Source organism: Oratosquilla oratoria, chromosome 42 (genome assembly GCF_046742065.1).
Source record: "Oratosquilla oratoria isolate Oo_2021 chromosome 42, ASM4674206v1, whole genome shotgun sequence".
NCBI lineage: Eukaryota > Metazoa > Arthropoda > Malacostraca > Stomatopoda > Squillidae > Oratosquilla > Oratosquilla oratoria.
In genome coordinates, this window is record NC_134818.1 from 1,830,049 (window position 1) to 1,842,548 (window position 12,500).

At 42.9% G+C, this 12,500-nt stretch overlaps 1 protein-coding gene across 1 annotated transcript in view; it reads left to right on the forward strand.

The window, feature by feature from the left end:
- LOC143021687 (retinol dehydrogenase 14-like) overlaps positions 1-12,500 on the forward strand; it is a 54,283-nt gene that overhangs the window by 659 nt on the left and 41,124 nt on the right. The window lies entirely within an intron of this gene.

Sequence of the window (12,500 nt, forward strand, 5' to 3'; positions counted from 1 at the left end):
TCAGAGAACCAGGCTCGAAGCGTTATAGGACGGCAACAATGGAGTGCTGAGGTTCCCATGCATTTATACATTTACCAACAATTTCGTCAATACTGATCGTGTCACGTTGATACATATCTCACAAAGACATAAAAAACTCTTGGTTAATATTAAGAGCTTAAGTGAAACTATAGTTTGTAACGGGACGGGTGTAACGGTATCGTTACATCATTTCCATCCAACGTTACTTGTAGACACAAAATGTAACGGAGTCGTCACATCATCACGAAAAGGGTTCACTGCACAAACGCCTCTAAGTTTTTGTTCTTTATTGTCGTATCCAACACAAACTTAGTTTACACACTATTACACAGTCTTATCACTAGGGCACGTCACTTAGAACCGACCGCTCTTCGGGTGTGTGAGCTGGTTTTGATGCCCGGAAATGATGATCTCAGCACTTTCTTGTGTTGGGTTTAGTCTTTAGTCTTTACATCAATTTCGAGAAGGTCCGTTGTCTCACATGGGTGGTGCAACTCCATTGATTACTTATTGCTATCTACTATCATACATGTTAATTATATATCCAGGGGAGGATCGTTAGTATACGTAATATCGTATGTCAGTACTGGGTGGCTACTAGGTTGATCGCGTGTGTTCGTTCATGTGTTTGGTGGTCGAGGTGTTGTTGCGAAGCCAAAGGATTGACTCAGCGATTTCCACTGAGCCTCGTGATGTTTGACTCAGCGATTAATGCCTGTGCTGGACAGTGTGTTAAGGAGTGGGTTATATGACTGGGGTTATATTACTCGTCATGTATGTGAGCCGTATACATATCGCTCTCCCCCTGGGGTTAGGTGGCTCCCGGCACCTAGGTTACATGGTTTACAAAAGTATTTATATGGGTAATACATCGAGAAAAAAATTTCAGAGACACAAAATCCTGTGGGATTAAAAATGTGAAGATGGGGGGGTGTTGTTGAAGTGAATCTGAGGTCCCAAGGGGGATCATGAACTGTAATTAAGGGGTAGCGATGTTGTGTCTCAGAAGTGTAACGTTGTGTCTCACCAGATTACATGTTATATTAGATTTCACATGAAAGGTTACACTATATCTTTGATAACACTGTTTAAATCAATTTCTAAATGTTATGGTTTTTATGGTTTAACACTATCACTGTGGGGGGGGGTGTCGTTTTCTAAATAATGTTCTATGGTCAGTTTGGTGTGTCACATCGCACTTGTTGGTAATCACAATAGATATATAAAAATTGTTTCCCGTAAAGAATATTACAATATTCATGAACGTGGGTGAGACACAGCATAAACTTAATCTAGGTTTACAATAATTTGGGTATGGAGGTTGAAAGGTTATGGAAGGTTTTACTTCGTGCAACAGAATATGATTATTATTATTAGTATAAAGAGAATGATTAAGAGGGAAAGGGCTGTGGAGGTATATGGAAGAATCCTATGATGTAAGTCGAATGAATCCATGTCTAGAGTGGTTGATTTATTCAGTTGGTGTATTATGTCTATCTTGCTTGGAAGGATGGTATCGGGGATCTTAGGTAGGGGAGGGAGTATTAGTTGGGTTATGGGGCCTAGGTCGTGGGTCAAGTTGAGGGTACCTTGGTCGTGGAGGTTATTGGGGAGTAGCATTGAGTTCATCATGTAGATTTGGCAAATGTCTGGCAGTGTGACGGAGCCGTTGATCTTATGGTGGGTGGGTGGTTTACGGGGGCACATGACAGACACTAAGGTTGGATGAGGGAGATATAGGAAGTGTTTATGTCCTACATGTGTATGGTGAATTTGGGTGTTGTCTGAGAAACGGAAATCACAAGTTTCGGTAAAATGTATTCTGTCGGTTGTAAGTTCTGAGAGGCAGGGTTGGGATTTAGTTAGACCTACAGACTTCTTGACAGCATGTGACCTGTTCTTCTCAAAGAACACACAATACTCTGAGACAGATAAAATAAATTTGTGCCGTCAGAAAATAGACCCATCTGACATTTGCCGTTCAAAGGCAAGGATGCTAGACAGCTTAGTTGCATGTGGAATCACATATCAGGAATATAAACACCACCTTCTTAAGGTCTTTCACAACAAACAAGCAAATAATATATCCTTCCTTATCACTTTCCTCAATAACACTAGAGTCCAACCACATTCCGTTACTAACATTATGGATTTCGTAGCAAACGGAATTAAAGAGGTCAGAGAAGACCTAGAGAATAACTCTCCTTGGACTCACACTGACCAATTTGGTCAAAATGTAATGCCAACAAAACACCTACTAACATTCCTTGAGATAGCTTCCTATCTCTCCCAACTCCCTCCAAAGTGTTTAAAGGAAGCCTCCAAAAGGGAACTAGACACTAGAAACCCTCTAGCTTATACCTATATCTTAGATATCATGAATGCTTGCAATGTATCTTTAGACACCCCCAACCATCTCCCCAGACTAAATAGCCTTCACTCACAGCAGCCCCCTCCCACCAATCAAGGACAACCTTCTAAGTGGTGCTCCTACCATTCATCAACCAGTCACAACACAAAAGACTGCATACAAAAACAACAAATACAAACACAGGCACAACGCCACCCTATCCCTTGCTCAGTTCATGGAACCATTTCCCACACCGATGCCCAGTGTTGGACACAGCAAAAACAACACCCGCAGGTACAACACCACCCCATCCCTTGCTCAGTGCATGCTACTACCTCGCATACGAATGCTCAGTGTCAAGTTCAGAATCAAAACAAACAAGTTCCACCCCCCTTTAAACACCCACTCCTACCTACACCAACACATCCAAACAAATACTGCAACCTACACAAAACAACAACTCACTCCAACAAAGAGTGTTACCTACAGAAAACACAACAACAACCTCATCAGAGAACTAACCAACCATTCACCACCCCTCGACACACCCCTCGACAAACAGCTCCCTCCCACACAACACGCTCAACCCAACACCACCGATTGGGGGAACGTGTACCAGCCTCACGCACCAAACCACCATAGGAATATCTCATACACAACACAACTACCTCACCCTAGAAGTGAGTGTAGATCAACTTAAAGTTGACATGATGGTTGATACAGGAACAAACCTGAACATCATCCCAAGAGCTCTGTACGAAGCATTAAATGACCCACCCCAAATTCAATTTTCCAATATGGAAGGACTCCTAATAGAAGGGAGCACCATTTCACTTCACGACATGGTTGATCTGAGCATAGAAGTGAACGATTCCAAAGTAGGTTTCACACCTTTCCACATAGCTGATGAATGGAGTCTTAATCAACAAGGTATAATAGGATTACAGTCATTGAGGATTTGGAAAACTAAGATAGACTTTGAGACTAACAAAATCTCCTTCCGAGATGTAAATAATGAGTCAACAGTTCCTGAGACACCCGACTCAGACACACAACATCTCTCATGTCTACCTTCCTTCAATACTCCAAATCCCACTAACAGCTATTCCTTCCGACCACCCCCTTATGTCACCTCAAAGGCACTGATGTCTAACACAGTCATCATACCCCCTAGACATTCAATAACAGTCCCACTATACATACCCGGTGCAATCGAACATCAGGACGTCATAATCGACTCAGACACGTCCAGGCTTAACAACATAGCCATTGAGTCCTCCTGGGATACAATATCAGACAATAAACATACACTAGCTATGTTAACAAACATGTCAGACCAACACCGTAAAATCAGGAAGAATACAAACATTTGCGCAGTCCATCTCCATAATTCCCCTATCCAGGAACCACTGCCACAACACATCAACCAAGTGAGACCAACACCCACCCATTCCTCCCATCCAACCAAATATACCAAACAATATCCACCAATTATAGGACTAACCCTCTTACATAGAACAGACCCCATGCAATGAATAACAAGACTAACACCCTTGCTTGAAACCACTAACACTCCTATAAAATGTTTAACACCCATGTCACGTAGCCAGAGCTGGGGTAGGTCACGAACCTACCGGCCAGAGGTCAGAGCTATTGTGCCCTAGGTCAAGGCCTGGCACTTATTGTATTTAGCCCAAAGGGGCATTTGCATTTGTAGTTTAACCTGAATCTCTTGTTTGAATAAACAAAGAAAACTCCCGCTTTAGAGTCTATCTCGCTACGTAACCATATAACCTACCATAACGGTTACACTGGTCCCAGCGGTGCTCCATAACGGTTACACTGGTGTATGTAACGGGACGGGTGTAACGGTATCGTTACATCATTTCCATCCAACGTTACTTGTAGACACAAAATGTAACGGGGTCGTCACATCATCACGAAAAGGGTTCACTGCACAAACGCCTCTAAGTTTTTGTTCTTTATTGTCGTATCCAACACAAACTTAGTTTACACACTATTACACAGTCTTATCACTAGGGCACGTCACTTAGAACCGACCGCTCTTCGGGTGTGTGAGCTGGTTTTGATGCCCGGAAATGATGAGTAGGGGAAAATCTAGAGTTGCTCTGAATCGTGAACTTCTCTTATTGTTTTATTTATTTTGTTGTCCCACAAGGGTGGGGCAACTGCATTGATTACTTATTGCTATCTACTATCATACATGTTAATTATATATCCAGGGGAGGATCGTTAGTATACGTAATATCGTATGTCAGTACTGGGTGGCTACTAGGTTGATCGCGTGTGTTCGTTCATGTGTTTGGTGGTCGAGGTGTTGTTGCGAAGCCAAAGGATTGACTCAGCGATTTCCACTGAGCCTCGTGATGTTTGACTCAGCGATTAATGCCTGTGCTGGACAGTGTGTTAAGGAGTGGGTTATATGACTGGGGTTATATTACTCGTCATGTATGTGAGCCGTATACATATCGCTCTCCCCCTGGGGTTAGGTGGCTCCCGGCACCTAGGTTACATGGTTTACAAAAGTATTTATATGGGTAATACATCGAGAAAAAAATTTCAGAGACACAAAATCCTGTGGGATTAAAAATGTGAAGATGGGGGGGTGTTGTTGAAGTGAATCTGAGGTCCCAAGGGGGATCATGAACTGTAATTAAGGGGTAGCGATGTTGTGTCTCAGAAGTGTAACGTTGTGTCTCACCAGATTACATGTTATATTAGATTTCACATGAAAGGTTACACTATATCTTTGATAACACTGTTTAAATCAATTTCTAAATGTTATGGTTTTTATGGTTTAACACTATCACTGTGGGGGGGGGTGTCGTTTTCTAAATAATGTTCTATGGTCAGTTTGGTGTGTCACATCGCACTTGTTGGTAATCACAATAGATATATATATGGTTTCCCGTAAAGAATATTACAATATTCATGAACGTGGGTGAGACACAGCATAAACTTAATCTAGGTTTACAATAATTTGGGTATGGAGGTTGAAAGGTTATGGAAGGTTTTACTTCGTGCAACAGAATATGATTATTATTATTAGTATAAAGAGAATGATTAAGAGGGAAAGGGCTGTGGAGGTATATGGAAGAATCCTATGATGTAAGTCGAATGAATCCATGTCTAGAGTGGTTGATTTATTCAGTTGGTGTATTATGTCTATCTTGCTTGGAAGGATGGTATCGGGGATCTTAGGTAGGGGAGGGAGTATTAGTTGGGTTATGGGGCCTAGGTCGTGGGTCAAGTTGAGGGTACCTTGGTCGTGGAGGTTATTGGGGAGTAGCATTGAGTTCATCATGTAGATTTGGCAAATGTCTGGCAGTGTGACGGAGCCGTTGATCTTATGGTGGGTGGGTGGTTTACGGGGGCACATGACAGACACTAAGGTTGGATGAGGGAGATATAGGAAGTGTTTATGTCCTACATGTGTATGGTGAATTTGGGTGTTGTCTGAGAAACGGAAATCACAAGTTTCGGTAAAATGTATTCTGTCGGTTGTAAGTTCTGAGAGGCAGGGTTGGGATTTAGTTAGTTGGAAATGGAAGGGATAGGCTGGACAGATGTGGAAGTTGGGTCGTGCTGTCTTGCAAGTTGCTATGGTCTCCGGTGATGTCAGTGTTAGCCACTGACCGTCGGTTGATTTTAAGATGGTAGAGGTTGGTAAGTTGAGGGTCATTGTGCGGTTTTGGTAAGGGTATGGGAAAGGATAAATTTCCCAAAGGGAGAATCTCTTGACAGGGTCCATCGGTATGTTGATTAAGATAAATTGTTGGAAGATAGTTGATGCTAAGATGGGGTAATAATGTTGTATTTCATGTTTAGAAAAGAAGGGGGTAAGTTGTAGTGTACTGTGGGCTCGTCGTAGTGTCTGGGTAAGCTGGGTTGGGGTGATCATTTGGAAGTCGACTACACCTGCGTGGGCGTTCCAAATGTCTCTCTGTATGAGATTGGTATGGTCTTTGAGGCTATCTAGTTCTTTGTCTAGTTTATTCAGGTGATAAAGGAAGAAAAGGGCCGTTTGGGAATTTGTGATTTGAGACAACTGGGTGTTTGTGAAGTGTGCAAGGTCATTGTATTTGTCAATGACCGAATTTACAGAATCAGCGAGGAGGTCTATGTTCTGTGAATTTAAGTCTATGAGTTTCCCTTGTTGTTGGAGTACTCGTTATTTTTCCTATGTGTGAATCAACTGTTTGGATGTCTTGATCAGTAGCAGTTCCAAATAGGGATTTAGAAATAATGCCAACGAAATCGAATAGACCTCTTTTGGTTCTTCCGGTCTTTGTAGTGTCGTTGTCTGGGTCTGGGAGGTGGTATATTGTGTATTTTATCTTGTCAAGTTTACTTTGTAATGAGTTGACGTTGTGGTAGAGTATCAGTGAGATCTCATAATTTTGATGAGTGTTATTTGGTACTTGCCTGCCTATCATTTTCTCTACTTGTAGGTCATTTTGTAGTTTAGTAATTGGTTCTAGCAAGGATGTGGGTGAGATGCGGAGTTTCTCAATGATGGAGTCTTCGAAGCATGCTGTTGTTCCATGTCTGTGGACTATGGCGCCGGGCAAAAGCCTTGGGACGGAGAGGGCGAGGTGGAAGATGAGAGGGAGGAGTTGTAGGGATTTCATCTGTGGAAAAAGGGGCAGTTTCTGAGTGACTAAGGATATGTTTATCTGACTCTTGCTAAGGTTATATTGGTCGGAAGGAAGTAGAGAAGTTTCAATAGATATGCGGAAAGGAGTTCTTATTGGAAATGGGCCATTTTAACTTCCACCGATAGATACATGACGTCCTGCATCTTCAGGGGCGAGAGCTAGAGTGCATGTTTAATTGCGTCGACGCAGTCATGGGATAAGACTTGCGTTTTGGTGATTGGTGTGTGTCTGTGGTAGGTGGGTTGTGGATGGGAGGTGAGATTGGGTCGAGGTTCAGTTTGACCTTTCTCAACTTCTCTCCATGTATGGTGAAGGTGGTGTGATCGGAAGGATCTGTTAGTAGGAAAACATTGTTAGGGAGTGAACTTGTGACTGTGAAGGGGCCTAGGAATTTGGGTTTGAGTTTGTTTGTCCTACTTGAGTCTTTTACCATGACTGAGTCGCCAAGTGCTATGTCAAGTGGAATTGACCGTTTGTGTTGTTTTGTCTTTGTCTTCTCCTGGGCTTCTTTCAGGTTTGCTCTAACTTGTTTGTAAATGGTTTGCATACCTCTTTTGATGCAGTGTGCGAGGTTATCTAGGTTGTATAAGGGTGGGGGTGGTTGGTTGAATATTTGGTAGGGTAGGCGCATTGGTTTGCCGAAAATGATCTCATGTGGGGACATCTTTGTTGCGGAATTGACTGTGCTATTGATACTGGCTTGTACCTGTGGTAGCCAATCTTCCCAACTGTCCATGAGGTCGTTGACCAATGGTCTGAGAATCTCTAGGACCTTGCGATTTGTTCGCTCAGTCAGACCGTTTCCCTGTGGGTGGTATGCAGTGGCAAATGTTTGGTCAATGTTGTAGAGGTGTGCTATTTCGCGCATCACCTCATTTTTAAACTCTGATCCATTGTCAGATAACATTGTGTGTGGTATGTTGTATCTACAAAAGATATTGTTGACTAGGGTTTTGGCTACAGTCTCTGCTGTTTTGTCTTGGAGTGGTATTAAGATTGTGTATTTAGAGAAATAATCAACTGCTGTGAGTACATAGTTGGAACCTTGATGGCTCGTTGGCATTTTCAGTAGGTCAATGCCAAGTGTTTCCCATGGCTCAGCAGGGAGTGGGATATCTTTTATGTTGATTTCCCTCGGGTTAGGGCCTCTGAATTGGTTGCAAGTTATACAAGAATCTATGTGTGTGGTTATATCTCTTTTCATGTTAGGCCAGTAGTATGTGTGCCTAGCAGTGTTTAGTGTCTTATCTCTGCCCGAGTGGCCTCCCATTGCACTGTCGTGCAATATGTGTAGGACTTTGGGGACAAGGGCTCTGGGGATAACAGTAACCTCTCTTGTGTTAATGGTTCTCCTTATGACTCCGTCGACCAGTTTGAGTTCCTCAATAGGGACAGGTGGTCGGGAGTGTAAGGGGATTTGTGAAATGAGATGTTGTTTTATTGGGGACCATATTGGGTCACTGTCTGTTTCATTCTTAAGTTCCCGCATGGGAATGCATGTGGTTTGGGTGACAGGGTTGATGTGGTTTTGTCTGCTCAAGGAATCTGCCACTACATTAGCTTTTCCAGCTAAGTAGGTTATTTTGGGATCAAAGTCTAGTAAGGTGGTTTTCCATCTAGCTATTCTTCCGTGGAGGTCTTTTGAGTTGAAAAGGTAAACTATGGGTTGGTGTTCTGTAAAGATTTTTATATTGTACCATAGAATTTTATGTTTAAAGTGTTTTAGTGGCCAATCGTTATCTATCCCTTCTTTGTGTGTTGTGGAGTAATTACTTTCAGCCTTGTTGAGGACTCTACTTGCGTAGGCTATGGGGTGCTCTTTGCCATTGTCGTCCTTTTGTTGTAAGACTGCAATATTCCTACAGAGGAGGCGTCTGTGTAAAGAAGGAATTCCTTCTTCATGTCAGGGAAAACTAGTACAGGGGCTGTGGTGAGTGCGTGTTTGAGAGTGTCGAAACTTTGCTGTTCTGTTTCTGACCATTGAAATGGCTCGCCTTTCCTTGTGAATTTGGTCAGAGGGGAAGCAATATCAGCAAAGTTTCTGATAAAGTGTCTGTAGTATGATGCAAGACCTACGAAGCTTCTAGTTTGGGTTGTGTTTTTGGGTGTTGGGAATTTGTTTATAGCTTCTATCTTGTCTGTGTTGGTATGGATACCTCTGGCATCTACCTTATGTCCTAGGAAGGTGAGTTCCGTCTGTAGGAATTTACACTTTCCTAGTTGGACTTTCAAACCTGTGTTTTTGAGTCTTTTTAGGACAATCTCTAGTGTGTGAAGATGTTCTCTTTGTGTGGGGTTGTAAATGATGAGGTCGTCTAAGTAGACGAACAATGAGATTCCTATCATGTCGCTGAAAATGCGGGTCATCAACCTTTGTTGGGTTGAGGGGGCATTCTTAAGGTCAAAGGGCATACGCTCAAAGTGGAAATGCCCTTTATCAGTGGAGAATGCAGTTACGGGTTTTGATTCCTCTGTTAGTTCGACCTGCCAGAAGGCTGACTTAAGGTCTATTGTGGAAAAAACAGAGTTCCCGTTGCCAATGCATTGTAGTACATCTTGCATGGCGGGGAGGGGGTGTGGGTCAGATTGAGTTAGGTTATTGATTTTCCTGAAGTCAACAACAGGGCGTAAAGTTCCGTCTTTCTTTGGGACTAGGAAGAGGGGACTGTTCCATGGGGAGTCTGAATGGGAAATGACGCCTTGGTGTATCATCTCTTGGACACTGTCATTGACTTGGGATTTCCTACTGTGAGGTATGCGGTAAGCGGGGGTGTATGAAGGGGGGGTGTTATGGGGAATTTGGATGTGATGTTTGATAATATCACATTTGCCTAGTGGTTCACCTTCTAAGGCTATAGCTGATCTATTCCTTTGTAGGAGGGTTAACAGTTCACTATGGGTTTCTCCGGTAGCTGATGTCGTGATTTGGTCTGGGTGGATAGGGGGAAGGGGTTGTGTTGGTCTCACTTGGTTGATGTGTTGTGGCAGTGGTTCCTGGATAGGGGAATTATGGAGATGGACTGCGCAAATGTTTGTATTCTTCCTGATTTTACGGTGTTGGTCTGACATGTTTGTTAACATAGCTAGTGTATGTTTATTGTCTGATATTGTATCCCAGGAGGACTCAATGGCTATGTTGTTAAGCCTGGACGTGTCTGAGTCGATTATGACGTCCTGATGTTCGATTGCACCGGGTATGTATAGTGGGACTGTTATTGAATGTCTAGGGGGTATGATGACTGTGTTAGACATCAGTGCCTTTGAGGTGACATAAGGGGGTGGTCGGAAGGAATAGCTGTTAGCGGGATTTGGAGTATTGAAGGAAGGTAGACATGAGAGATGTTGTGTGTCTGAGTCGGGTGTCTCAGGAACTGTTGACTCATTATTTACATCTCGGAAGGAGATTTTGTTAGTCTCAAAGTCTATCTTAGTTTTCCAAATCCTCAATGACTGTAATCCTATTATACCTTGTTGATTAAGACTCCATTCATCAGCTATGTGGAAAGGTGTGAAACCTACTTTGGAATCGTTCACTTCTATGCTCAGATCAACCATGTCGTGAAGTGAAATGGTGCTCCCTTCTATTAGGAGTCCTTCCATATTGGAAAATTGAATTTGGGGTGGGTCATTTAATGCTTCGTACAGAGCTCTTGGGATGATGTTCAGGTTTGTTCCTGTATCAACCATCATGTCAACTTTAAGTTGATCTACACTCACTTCTAGGGTGAGGTAGTTGTGTTGTGTATGAGATATTCCTATGGTGGTTTGGTGCGTGAGGCTGGTACACGTTCCCCCAATCGGTGGTGTTGGGTTGAGCGTGTTGTGTGGGAGGGAGCTGTTTGTCGAGGGGTGTGTCGAGGGGTGGTGAATGGTTGGTTAGTTCTCTGATGAGGTTGTTGTTGTGTTTTCTGTAGGTAACACTCTTTGTTGGAGTGAGTTGTTGTTTTGTGTAGGTTGCAGTATTTGTTTGGATGTGTTGGTGTAGGTAGGAGTGGGTGTTTAAAGGGGGGTGGAACTTGTTTGTTTTGATTCTGAACTTGACACTGAGCATTCGTATGCGAGGTAGTAGCATGCACTGAGCAAGGGATGGGGTGGTGTTGTACCTGCGGGTGTTGTTTTTGCTGTGTCCAACACTGGGCATCGGTGTGGGAAATGGTTCCATGAACTGAGCAAGGGATAGGGTGGCGTTGTGCCTGTGTTTGTATTTGTTGTTTTTGTATGCAGTCTTTTGTGTTGTGACTGGTTGATGAATGGTAGGAGCACCACTTAGAAGGTTGTCCTTGATTGGTGGGAGGGGGCTGCTGTGAGTGAAGGCTATTTAGTCTGGGGAGATGGTTGGGGGTGTCTAAAGATACATTGCAAGCATTCATGATATCTAAGATATAGGTATAAGCTAGAGGGTTTCTAGTGTCTAGTTCCCTTTTGGAGGCTTCCTTTAAACACTTTGGAGGGAGTTGGGAGAGATAGGAAGCTATCTCAAGGAATGTTAGTAGGTGTTTTGTTGGCATTACATTTTGACCAAATTGGTCAGTGTGAGTCCAAGGAGAGTTATTCTCTAGGTCTTCTCTGACCTCTTTAATTCCGTTTGCTACGAAATCCATAATGTTAGTAACGGAATGTGGTTGGACTCTAGTGTTATTGAGGAAAGTGATAAGGAAGGATATATTATTTGCTTGTTTGTTGTGAAAGACCTTAAGAAGGTGGTGTTTATATTCCTGATATGTGATTCCACATGCAACTAAGCTGTCTAGCATCCTTGCCTTTGAACGGCAAATGTCAGATGGGTCTATTTTCTGACGGCACAAATTTATTTTATCTGTCTCAGAGTATTGTGTGTTCTTTGAGAACAACAGGTTACATGCTGTCAAGAAGTCTGTAATGGATAGTCCACTATCTTGGGAAAAGGTTGGGATTTCTGTGAGGGGGGTTATGGTTTGATAGTTGTTAATTATTGTTGGTTGAGGTTGTGGGTAAGGATAATATTGTGGGTTTGGAGGAAGGTTAGGTGGTGGTTGGTGGTATGGTGTGGAGTGGGTTGGACCAGATGGGGTATGGGGGGAAGGAAAGGGGAAGTTTTGGTACTGCTGCTGAATGGGAGGGGGGTTATTATGTGTTGGGATATGGGGGTTGGATGGATTATGGTTTATAGGAGGTTTTGTTTGCATATTTGGTTGGATGGGAGGAATGGGTGGGTGTGGTTGTGAGGGGTGAAAGGGGTCTACTTGAGGAGGTTGGTTGAAAAAAGGTAGGACATCGTTCTCATAAAGAGGGTCTATTGGGGTATCTGCATTAGGATTAGTTTTGTCAGGATTATTTAACTGGTCATTGGTTAACTGTTTAGAGGTATTGTCAACCTGTGGATATAGGTAAAAATGGTCTGGTTTGTCATTGCCAATTAAGTCTTCTGTGTGTATTTCCTCTTTGTCACTGGATATGTCCTGTCGTTGTTT